The 10,337-nt window shown below is 35.0% G+C and overlaps 2 long non-coding RNA genes across 2 annotated transcripts; one reads left to right on the plus strand and one right to left on the minus strand.

The window, feature by feature from the left end:
- LOC110266011 lies at positions 697 to 5,807 on the minus strand. The gene is made up of 3 exons (XR_002352829.1): positions 1,797 to 5,807; positions 1,121 to 1,674; positions 697 to 926 (listed from the first exon to the last, which is right to left on the minus strand). It is a non-coding gene; the product is annotated as an uncharacterized LOC110266011 (long non-coding RNA).
- LOC107612343 lies at positions 7,410 to 8,134 on the plus strand. The gene is made up of 3 exons (XR_001613706.2): positions 7,410 to 7,630; positions 7,720 to 7,772; positions 7,866 to 8,134. It is a non-coding gene; the product is annotated as an uncharacterized LOC107612343 (long non-coding RNA).

Consider the following 10,337-nt stretch of genomic DNA (forward strand, 5'->3'; position numbering starts at 1 on the left):
GCTACATTCATGTTATGATTTTCTTAATTAATATTATTTGAGGTATTTCAGTTTATGATCGTTTTATTCTATTTATGAATGCTTTTAATTTAATTTAGATATTTTTTTCCTTTTGGCTTTGGTTAAGTAATTGGTAACACTTGAGTTGTCAAACTCAGCAGTGGTTGAATTTGGCATATTACTAATTGATCTAGATCGCTCTAAAGCTAGTCTTCCCACAGGGATTGACTAGGACTTGAGGATCAAACTAATTAGTCCACTTGACTTTCCTTTGCTTTAGTAAAGGTTAATTAAGTGGGATTAAAACCTAATTCTCATCACATCTGATAAGGATAACTAGGATAGGACTTCTAATTCTTATACCTTGCCAAGAGATTTTATTATTGTTAATTTATTTATTTTACTTGTCATTTAAATTACTTGTTCCCTACTTTCAAAACCCCCAATTTACAAAACTCATAACCAATAATAAGAACACCTCCCTGCAGTTCCTTGAGAAGACGACCCGAGGTTTAAATACTTCAGTTATCAATTTAAAAGGGGTTTGTTACTTGTGACAACCAAAACGTTTGTACGAAAGGATTTTCTGTTGGTTTAGAAGCTATACATATAATGCGACCATGTTTTTATATTTCTTTACCGATAGAAAAACCGATCGTCAAACCACCAGCTTGATTATACATATCTTAGACGGCTAATCTACGGCTTCATTGGGTACTTCTCGAGACATCAGTGCAGCAGAGGTGCGGGGTGATTAGGGCCTTTGTAGTATAGGCTAGAACCAAAGGAGCAGCATTCTCTAATCCGTAAGATCCGACTTTGTCTATGGGGCTTCACCCCGTTCAGATTGGATGACCGCTGACCCAGCGTTTGATCTGAAGCAGAGGAGCTTAATGACCACTGACCCGGTGTTAATCATATACAGCCTGCCATGGAATGAATCAATCAGAAGTTGGAGTAGATGGTGAGAAAAGTTGATCCAGAAGGAAGAAGCATCTCCGAAGTCTCAACTGCTCTCATACCATAGATTTCACACCTATCTAGTAACGTTTTATTTATTTACCTCCGATGGCATTTGTATTCAATTTAACTATAAAAATGAAATTATTAGGGATTGTACCTGTGAAATAACATGGTCGGCCTTCTTATCAAGTTCATTAGCAGTCCATTCATCAATCCAAGGCTCGGGTGCTTGACATGCATGTAACCGACCATGCTTTAAGCGCTGAAAGTACAGAACCTGGATACAAGTAATTCAAATGTTAGGATTTACAACTTAAGACGTACATGTAGTAGAAATTTAGGTAAATTATTGGCGATACCAGCAACACGAACATACACCCGCCACATATTTCCTGGTTCTCATTTTGGAATTTTCTTATTGCATCTCGCAACCACTTTAATATCTAATACGGCCAGTGAAATCTTCTTGGGTTCGAGACATCCAAAATCGGAGGGAGGTGCCATGGGAAAATAGTCTGCTGGCTTGTAGGGCAAAGAAACATCTTCAAAACCACGAGGATAAAGTATCGTTTAAAAGCCATCCTTTGTTGCTCGATCTCCATTGGACAGGCAAAGACAAAGTCCCGCAGTTGTGTTGTTGTTTTCATCTGGAACTGTCTCTTAAGTGCCAAATGGGATACATTTTTCTTCTACAGTTCCGGGATTGGTCCCCTACATTAATGAAATATTGTACAACAATCAATCAGTATCAACAAAGAAAAACCAAAACACACACACAATAATTATTACATCTTACATAACTTCAACTAGCCTCTAGAAGGTATGCTGAATACCCTGCTGATCAGTTCGGCGGTAATGTGGATGTCCCCTGCGTTGACCCTGAGAGTGTTTGATTCCATGTCATAGGCCCTCGCAAGTTGAAGCATGATGCTCTGCTTCACATGCCATAGCGGTACCCGCCGCAGAAAACCAAATCCAATAGCCTCAAGCTCAGCCAACTTAGCGTCCTCATTATGTAGTTCCAAGTGGGAAAACAAGTTGTTGATGTAGCAAGGTGAGCATCGCGTCTCGACTAATTTCTGTTGAGAAAAAATTAAGAAAAGAATGACGTCACAACATATAATCAAACATCTTATTTCAATCATGTAAACAATGTGATACCTTTTTACCCATCTGATTTTGCGTTCGGACGGTATGAAATGGATTGTTGAGCACCGTGAAATTTTACTCATGCAGTAGGTCACCTGAATTCTAATGCAAGATTCTATTGAGTTTATAATTAACCGATGAAACTTATGATAACATGAGCAAAAAATCCTGTAATTATTCCAGCTAATAAAACTCAAAAGATTATAAGGCCGAGGAAGAGAAAGGATGTGCACAGCAATAACTTAGGTGGTCTGAGAGTCCGACTCGGCCAATTATAAACATAACAATCCTGCAGGTAAATCAGATTCACACAAAGCAAAAATATGGCACACCTAAACAGCAAAGCAATCAGTGCAATTCAACCATCCAATTATTCATTGAATTTACCATATGTTCCACGTCGATCTAGGTATGCATATCCGAGTTTGGATTACGGTCTATGGACCATGTACACAGTTTCTCACTAAAATACAAGACAACCCTCAAACATCACAATAGTCACACAGAATACCGACACAGTAAACTTCTCATTTATGAAAATCAACCATCCAAATATGGACAAAAGACTAATCATATTTGCTACTCATATAAAATTGTTCTTTCGAGTATTTAATGAATCATACATCAAACTAGCAAGATATATACGTCATTAAAATTCGAGGATATAGATCAGCAGTTTTTTCGGCAAGAATGGTAATTTTTAATGCAAAAAGCAACCTTTATTAGAAGATTAGTGATTAGAGAATTGAAAGGATTTGATCCACACTTCCATGACCTATTGAAACAGAACATAGCCACTTGAAGAAAAAAACAACAAAAAAGCAATAGCGAATCGGTGACTTTTGTAGATTCATATGTCTTCAACTGATCTTATTGATATGGTCATAATAAAAGTAAAGTTAGTCGTATGTGTGAAAATAAACATCTAACTTGAACTTTTCCAAAATAAATACAAGGTTAATATAATTAGCATCATGTATGAATTGTCTTACTTACAAAAACAAGAGACCGATTAAACAGCAACTCGTTCAAACAAGCTGATAGTGTACTAGGATCAAAATAGCATTCACCATAATCAAAATCGACCATCCAAAGGTTTGGTAAACTAACCAATATATTCACACTTTAATTTATCATGTGCACATCAGGATATCCGCAAAGTAAAAACAAATCACACTTCATAAATCAAGGAAACAAGGTTATATTGAACAATGATCAAATAGTAAATTAAGACCTATTTTCCAATTTATTGTCTTATGCAATACGAAGCTCGACTTGATGGGAAAATATACAATTACACTTCCTCAGGGAATATACAATAGTTCTCAGATACTAAGATTAATTGCTAAACAGGAAAAGAAAATAAAAAACAAAATCCCTACAAAAAAAATAATAACCCGTTAAGCAAATAGGTGCTTGTCGATGGAAAACAACCATCCAATAACCTGCTAAAGTAACCATCTACACAGTGTCAACTAGATATCAACAATGGTCCACACATCGAAGGAAAATAAAAAGGGCATATTTGAACCAAGCTTTTGCATTTCTTCCAGCAAAAAAATTAAATCAAAAGCAACCATCCACATCACAATTTTAATCAACAAGTTTCGACACAATAATCATGCAACAAAGTGAGGTTTTCACTGTCAGAAATTTAGCAACTCAGTAATATAAACAGTATACAGCACTAGAAACAGCAGAAATAGGAATCATGAGAAAAGACATCAAGCCACTAACCGATAAAGGTCGATGATGGTAGGTTTGAACCATCCAATGGTCACGCAGGAGGAGGTCCCAGGCCGCCGGCTGACACAGAACGGCGAGCGCGAATGAGGTTGGGTGATGCAGGTCGCGTCGACGGAGATTAGGGCTCCAGATCGCGCGGGGACGGAGCGGCCGGAGTTCAACCGCGACGTAGCGCACGGATTGCTTCAAGCGAGGACAGCGCCGCACGGCGAAGGCTTTGTGTCAGGCGGCACCTTGGACGGGGATGCTCAGCCATCAGTGTGCCCAGCAATTGCTGCCAGCAACGGAGATTGTGCGCGAAGGAGGTTGTCCGTTAAAGTCCTATGCGGCAGGGATGCAGTTCGAAGGTCACACGACGGCTGCTTGGGACGGGATGTTCAGCTTTGACAATGGGGGTTTTGGGTGGTAGCGTGGCCTTCCATTCAGAATAAAGGAATTGGGAAAATTTTGAAAATAGGGGTTAAAACAAAACTGAACAAGCATTTAGGTTAATTAGGGTTAAAAAGGGGTTAATCATCATTTTTAATTCATATTGGGCCTAACAAACAGCCCATTGTAGCCATTATATAGGTAACTCATTGGCTCCCTAGAGGAACTCTATTAAAAACCCTCTCCTAATGAAACAACGTCGTGCCCTAGTCCTAAAATGTTACATTGTGTATCATTCAGGCAAGGGACATATTTGTCCTTATTAAACACGTGGAACTTAATGGCTGAGTCAGCAGCTTCACGTGACACATCAGATCATTCTGTTAGTGGTTAATGGAGCTGAGTCCAAAATGACCAGTTTGTCTTATGCCAGAAAATGCTGAGAACTAATTAAGTAATTAATTTTTGTTGGAGACCAAAACGCCCACTTAGAAATTTTTTGAGTTCCAATTTGATTAAATACTCTATTATTAACACTCATTATTTCGCCATTGATCTCATCAAGATAGACACAACAAACAAGAACATGAATGAATGAATAAAACTCAGTTCTTAAAGGTTGCATTTGTTCATAAAGACAGGACAATTAGACATGGACACAGAAACACAAAATCGTATTTGGAATGTGAGACATGGACAAAGACATTGTGTCCTAAGATACTTAATTAGTATATTTTGTGTCCTTTCTAACAGGAAGAGCACAGAAACACTAAACGGTGACATAATTTTTTTTCATTTATTATCATATCAAATTTTCATAATTATATTTTTTATTATTTTATTTTTATTCTAAATTTTGCGTGAAAAAAAAATAAAGGTAAATTAAACTTTTTATTATTTGTTCTATCTTATATTTTGTATTTCCGTCCTTTATGTTATGTTCTTAGCATTTTTTCTTGTCCTATTTTAAAAACCAAATGTAGCCAAAGAGAATAGATTAGAGTAGTAAGAACTTACATTGTTGTTATTATTATATCAAGATAGAAAGTAAACAACGCAACACAAGATACGAAGAAATGTAATAAATTCCAGCCCAGATGATCCAAATGAAAATATTTATCAATTCAAAATCAAGCCACCAACTCAAAATGTAGCATCCATTATTCCTAGTGCACAACTAAACCCAATTTAACGATTTTAACTAAATCATTTTGAAAAAAATAAAAAAAAAGACAAGAAAAACTAAATTACCTTCGGGTTTAGCATAGTACGAGGGAGAGAGAGTAAGAATGTTGGCGACGGACAACAGGCGACAAAGCGACAACGAACGATGAGCGAGCAGTCGGTGTGTTGCGGGGCGATGAACTGCTGAACAGGATCTTAACAATGCAACGCGAAAAAACTAGTGCCTTGAGCAGAGGAGTTAGATGCTACAACAAAAGAGAAGAACTTAGGATTTATCACCTTTTTCTTTGAGAGAAGAAAGAGAGATTGAAGGTGATGAGGAGGGTATATAACTTAGGTTTCTTTTTCCTTTTTAATTTCTTTTGTTTTTCCTTTTAAATAACTCCAAAACGACATCATTTGGGACATTAGGGAAAACCCAATTTAGTCTGACCGATCATTCCTAGTTGATTTAGCGGTTCGCAGATAGTTCTCAAACTAAAGATTTATCTTGTCAATCGAACCACATACATGATCAGTTCTCGATTTAACTACTCCAACTAGCCTATTCAGTCTATTTTTTAGAAAATTGTTTGTAACAAATGTTGAAAGAATGAAGGCTTGATTTGCGTAAGAATTGGACACCAACAAGAAATGAAGGAAATGGTGTAAGAGATCATGTCTAATACTTTTTCCTTTTTATATATCTTTTAATTTTTATAAATTAATAATTACTTTATATATATTACTTGTTGGTGTCAAATTTTTACACAGATCAGGTTTTCATCCCTCGATTTGCATGCAGCTTCTGTCGTTAACACTAGATCTATCATATCTGGTCCACTTAATTTGTGTACTACCTACAATATACAACAAGAACAATAAAGTCTTGTCCTACTAGGTCGAGTCGGTTACATGGATCAAGCGATGTCATTGAGCTCTATCATGTATCATGTCTACAGAAAGACAATTTACATGTGGATCTTGTTTGTCCACCTCATGGATGGTCTTCCTAGGTCTTTTTCTGCCTTTCACCCATTTTTCATCTTCCATCTCATTCACCCTCCTAGCTAGGTGCTCTGTCAGTCTTCTTCTCACATATCCAAATAACTTGAGATGCGATTCTACCATCTTTTCCACAATAAGTGCTACTCCAACTCTCTCTCTGTTATATCTTCGTTCTTTATTTTATCCAATCGCGTGTGACCACTCATCCATCTCAATATCTTCATCTCTGCCACACTTAACTTATATTCATGCTCCCTTTTGGTCGCCCAACACTCTGTACCATAAAGCATAGCCGGTCTAATAGCAATGTGATAGAATTTACCTTTATGTTTTAAAGGCACTTTTTTGTTATATATGAAACCAGACGCACTCCGTCATTTTGACCAACTTGCTTGGATCCTATGATTTAAGTCTTGTTCAATCTCTCCATTATTATGTATGATACGCCCAAGATATTTAAAAATTTTAACGTTTCCTAGGATGTTTTCTCCAATCTTCGCCTCTATATTAGGGTTTTCTCTTCGACGGCCGAACTTACATTCCATATATTCCATCTTGCTACGGTTTATGCGCAGACCATACACTTCTAGAGCTTCTCTCCATAAATCTAACTTCTTATTTAGGTCTTCACTTGACTCTCCCATAAGGACGATATCATTGGCAAAAAGCATGCACCATGGCACAAGCTCTTGGAAATGCTCTATTAGTATTTCCAAGACTAATGTGAAAAGGTATGGACTTAAGGATGATTCCTGGTGTAATCCTATACCAATAGAAAATTCCTCTGTCACACCATCTTGAGTCTTCACACTAATTGTAGCCCTATCATTCATATCTTTAATTGCACGGATATATGCGATCCTTACTCTCTTCTTTTTCAAAACCTGCCATAAGACCTCCCTTGGTACCCTATCATACGCTTTTTCCAAATCAATAAACACCAAATTCACGCTACGTCAAGCTTTGTCAAAACTAAATTCATTTTAACACCATAGTTTCGACCACAAACTTTCTTTTTCTCTCTCTTCCCAAATAGGCCATGTGGCCATTTCTTTCTCTCTCTCTCTCCTCATTCCATTTCTTTTTTCCACCAATAACGTAAGAAAAAGAAAGCAACCATAAACATTCTTCCTCATGATTTCTAGCTTAAGTTCTGATCGCAATTTTATTTCAAATAACTGAGTCCTCACTATACTTTCTTCACGTCAATACCAATTTTATTAAAGGCATGGTAAAAAATTTCTTCCTCTCCTTCTCTTGGAACTTCGTTCAAGTGGCCAAGAATGATGATCTAATTTTGTGATTTGTTCTTTGTTTAAGGAACCATAATCTAGATCATTAAGGAGTTGGAATCATAATCCTCAAGCTCTTAGGTGAGAAGAGAAATTCTCTCCCCTTTTTTCTTGCCGTCAATTCAGCCATGAGGCCATAAATTGATTAGAATTTTGTTGTTGGATGCAAATTAGGATCTGTTGGTGAAATTGAACTCTAAAGTGGGATCAAAAGCTTGGATCAGATTTGAGGTAGGGAATTGTATGATCATTTATGCCACTTTGTCTTAAAACCCTAGGCTAGCCATTTTGCAAATTGATAGAATTATATTGTTTGTAAGTGTCGATTTTGTTGATGACTACGTGCGTGTTTGGGGAATAATGAAAATGGATAGTTGAATGTGAAACTTTCATGCTAATGAGTTTGGAAGTCACTTGAATGATTATGGAAATTTTCCTTTTAAGGGTAATTATGTCCTTTCATCCTAAAGATGTGTATGTTGAGTTTTGAATGTCATATTGCCACCATCTTGGTGAACAAGTCTTAAGAAAGAAAATGTTTTAGAGAATCTCATCAAGTTACTAGGCCTTTAGAAACCTCTAGATATTTTATTGTTCGATGAATGGTTAGTTATAATAAATCGTAAAATAGAATTCATATTCTACTGAATTTTATAAGACATCGTGGAATCATAGATCATAGAATTCTCTAGATTTCCTAGATAATTATTTATTGTTCCATGAACCATTAGTTATAGTAAATTGTAACATAGACTTCATATTCTGCTAAATGTTTTCTTATTAGAGACAAAGAGGAGATCCTAGGTTTGGTACAAGTGAGTTCAAACCATAGTTGTAAAAATCAGATCGGATCGGCCGGTTCAACTAAAAAATCGGTGAATCGGATCCTATACCGGTCCGGTCCAATATTTGAACTGCACAAGAAATTGAACCGGTCAAATTCGGTGTGAACCGGTCAAAACTGGTGAGGTGGTCTAACCGAACCATTTGAAAGAAAATATTTTCAAAATGCTTGAGGTAGGGTTCGAATCCCTGCCCTCAAAGAAACCAAAAAGCTCCACAACCACCAGACCACTATGTTTTTTATTAGAATGTATGCAAATTATAACCCATATAGATATCTTTTATCAAATAATTTACTTTTATTTAATTTATTTTAATTTTAATTATAAACTCACTCATTCTTAAATTAATTATATTTTTATTTAACAATAATTATAAACTCACTTATTTTTTTATAATTATATAATATCTATTAATATTATTTTTTAATAAATACTTGTAGTATATAATAGTATAAAAATAAAAATATTTATTGTTCATGTTCCATATTGGTTTAAAATAACTTGATAGGTAAAAACCGGACCGGACCGGCCGGTTCAACCGAAAAACCGGTAAACCGGACCCTATACCGGTCCGGTCCGATAATTAGACCGTATAAGAAAGAGAATCGATACGAACCAGTCAGACCCGCTATAAACCGTTGAAAACCGGTCAAAACTCGGTCAAGACCGGTCCGACCGAACCGATTGAAAATACAAATTTATTCAAAATGTTGGTGGAGGGAGGGTTCGAACCCCTAACCTCAGTGAACTATGAGACACTCACAACCGCTAGGCTACTATGCTTCTTATACATTTATACGCAAATTATAATATATATATAAATATCTGTTATCAACTAATCTACTTTTATTTTATTTTTTTTTAATTTTAGTTATAAACTTTTTATATTTTTATTTAACAATAATTATAAACTCACTTATTTTTTTATAATTATATAATATCTATTAATATTATTTTTTAATAAATACTTGTAGTATATAATAGTATAAAAGATATAAACTAATTAATAAATTATTAAAATTTAAAAATAATAGTTATTTTAATATAAAAACAAAATAAAAATATTTATGATAGAGTAAAAATAATAAAATATTTATTGTTCATGTTCCATATTGTTTTAAAATAACTTGATATTTTAAAATGTTAGTAAAAATATGTATTTTAAATTTTAATTTTAAACTTTTGACTATTTTTTATTTTTTATTTACATAAGATCGAGTCAACCAGTTCAACCAGTAACCCAACGATTGAACCAATGATTCAGTGACCTGACCGGTTCGATCACCGGTTCGATTCTGACCACTATGGTTCAAACATGCAATCTTGAAGCCTTGTATTACAAGTTTCGATATTAACAAGTGTTTATCAAAACAATGGATATTCCCAAAACTGGGGTGGGCTTACATTGTAAAAGTGGGATAGGGCTCACATTGTATGCGATGATTAGAATTTTCAAAATCTTTTGAATACTAAATTTTGGACTAGGTTAACATAGGACGACAATTATTTACGCGAAAAAAAAAAATTTGAGTAAAACAACACAAAATGGAATAGATACACTTTTGGTTTTTAAAATTTAGAATAAAAATTAAAATTATCCCTAACCTTTTTTTATTTAAAATGGTCCTCAATATTGTATTTAGAATTAAAATTATCTTTTCAAAATTTTTCAAACAAAAATACTCATATCTTTGTTCTGACTCCAACCCTACCATCAATCATTACCACCTTTACTCCTACCAAATAGTAGCCATCCTCTTCTCTAATATTATTCATTTCATCCATCATCAACAACACAATA

This window comes from Arachis ipaensis, chromosome B08 (genome assembly GCF_000816755.2).
Source record: "Arachis ipaensis cultivar K30076 chromosome B08, Araip1.1, whole genome shotgun sequence".
NCBI lineage: Eukaryota > Viridiplantae > Streptophyta > Magnoliopsida > Fabales > Fabaceae > Arachis > Arachis ipaensis.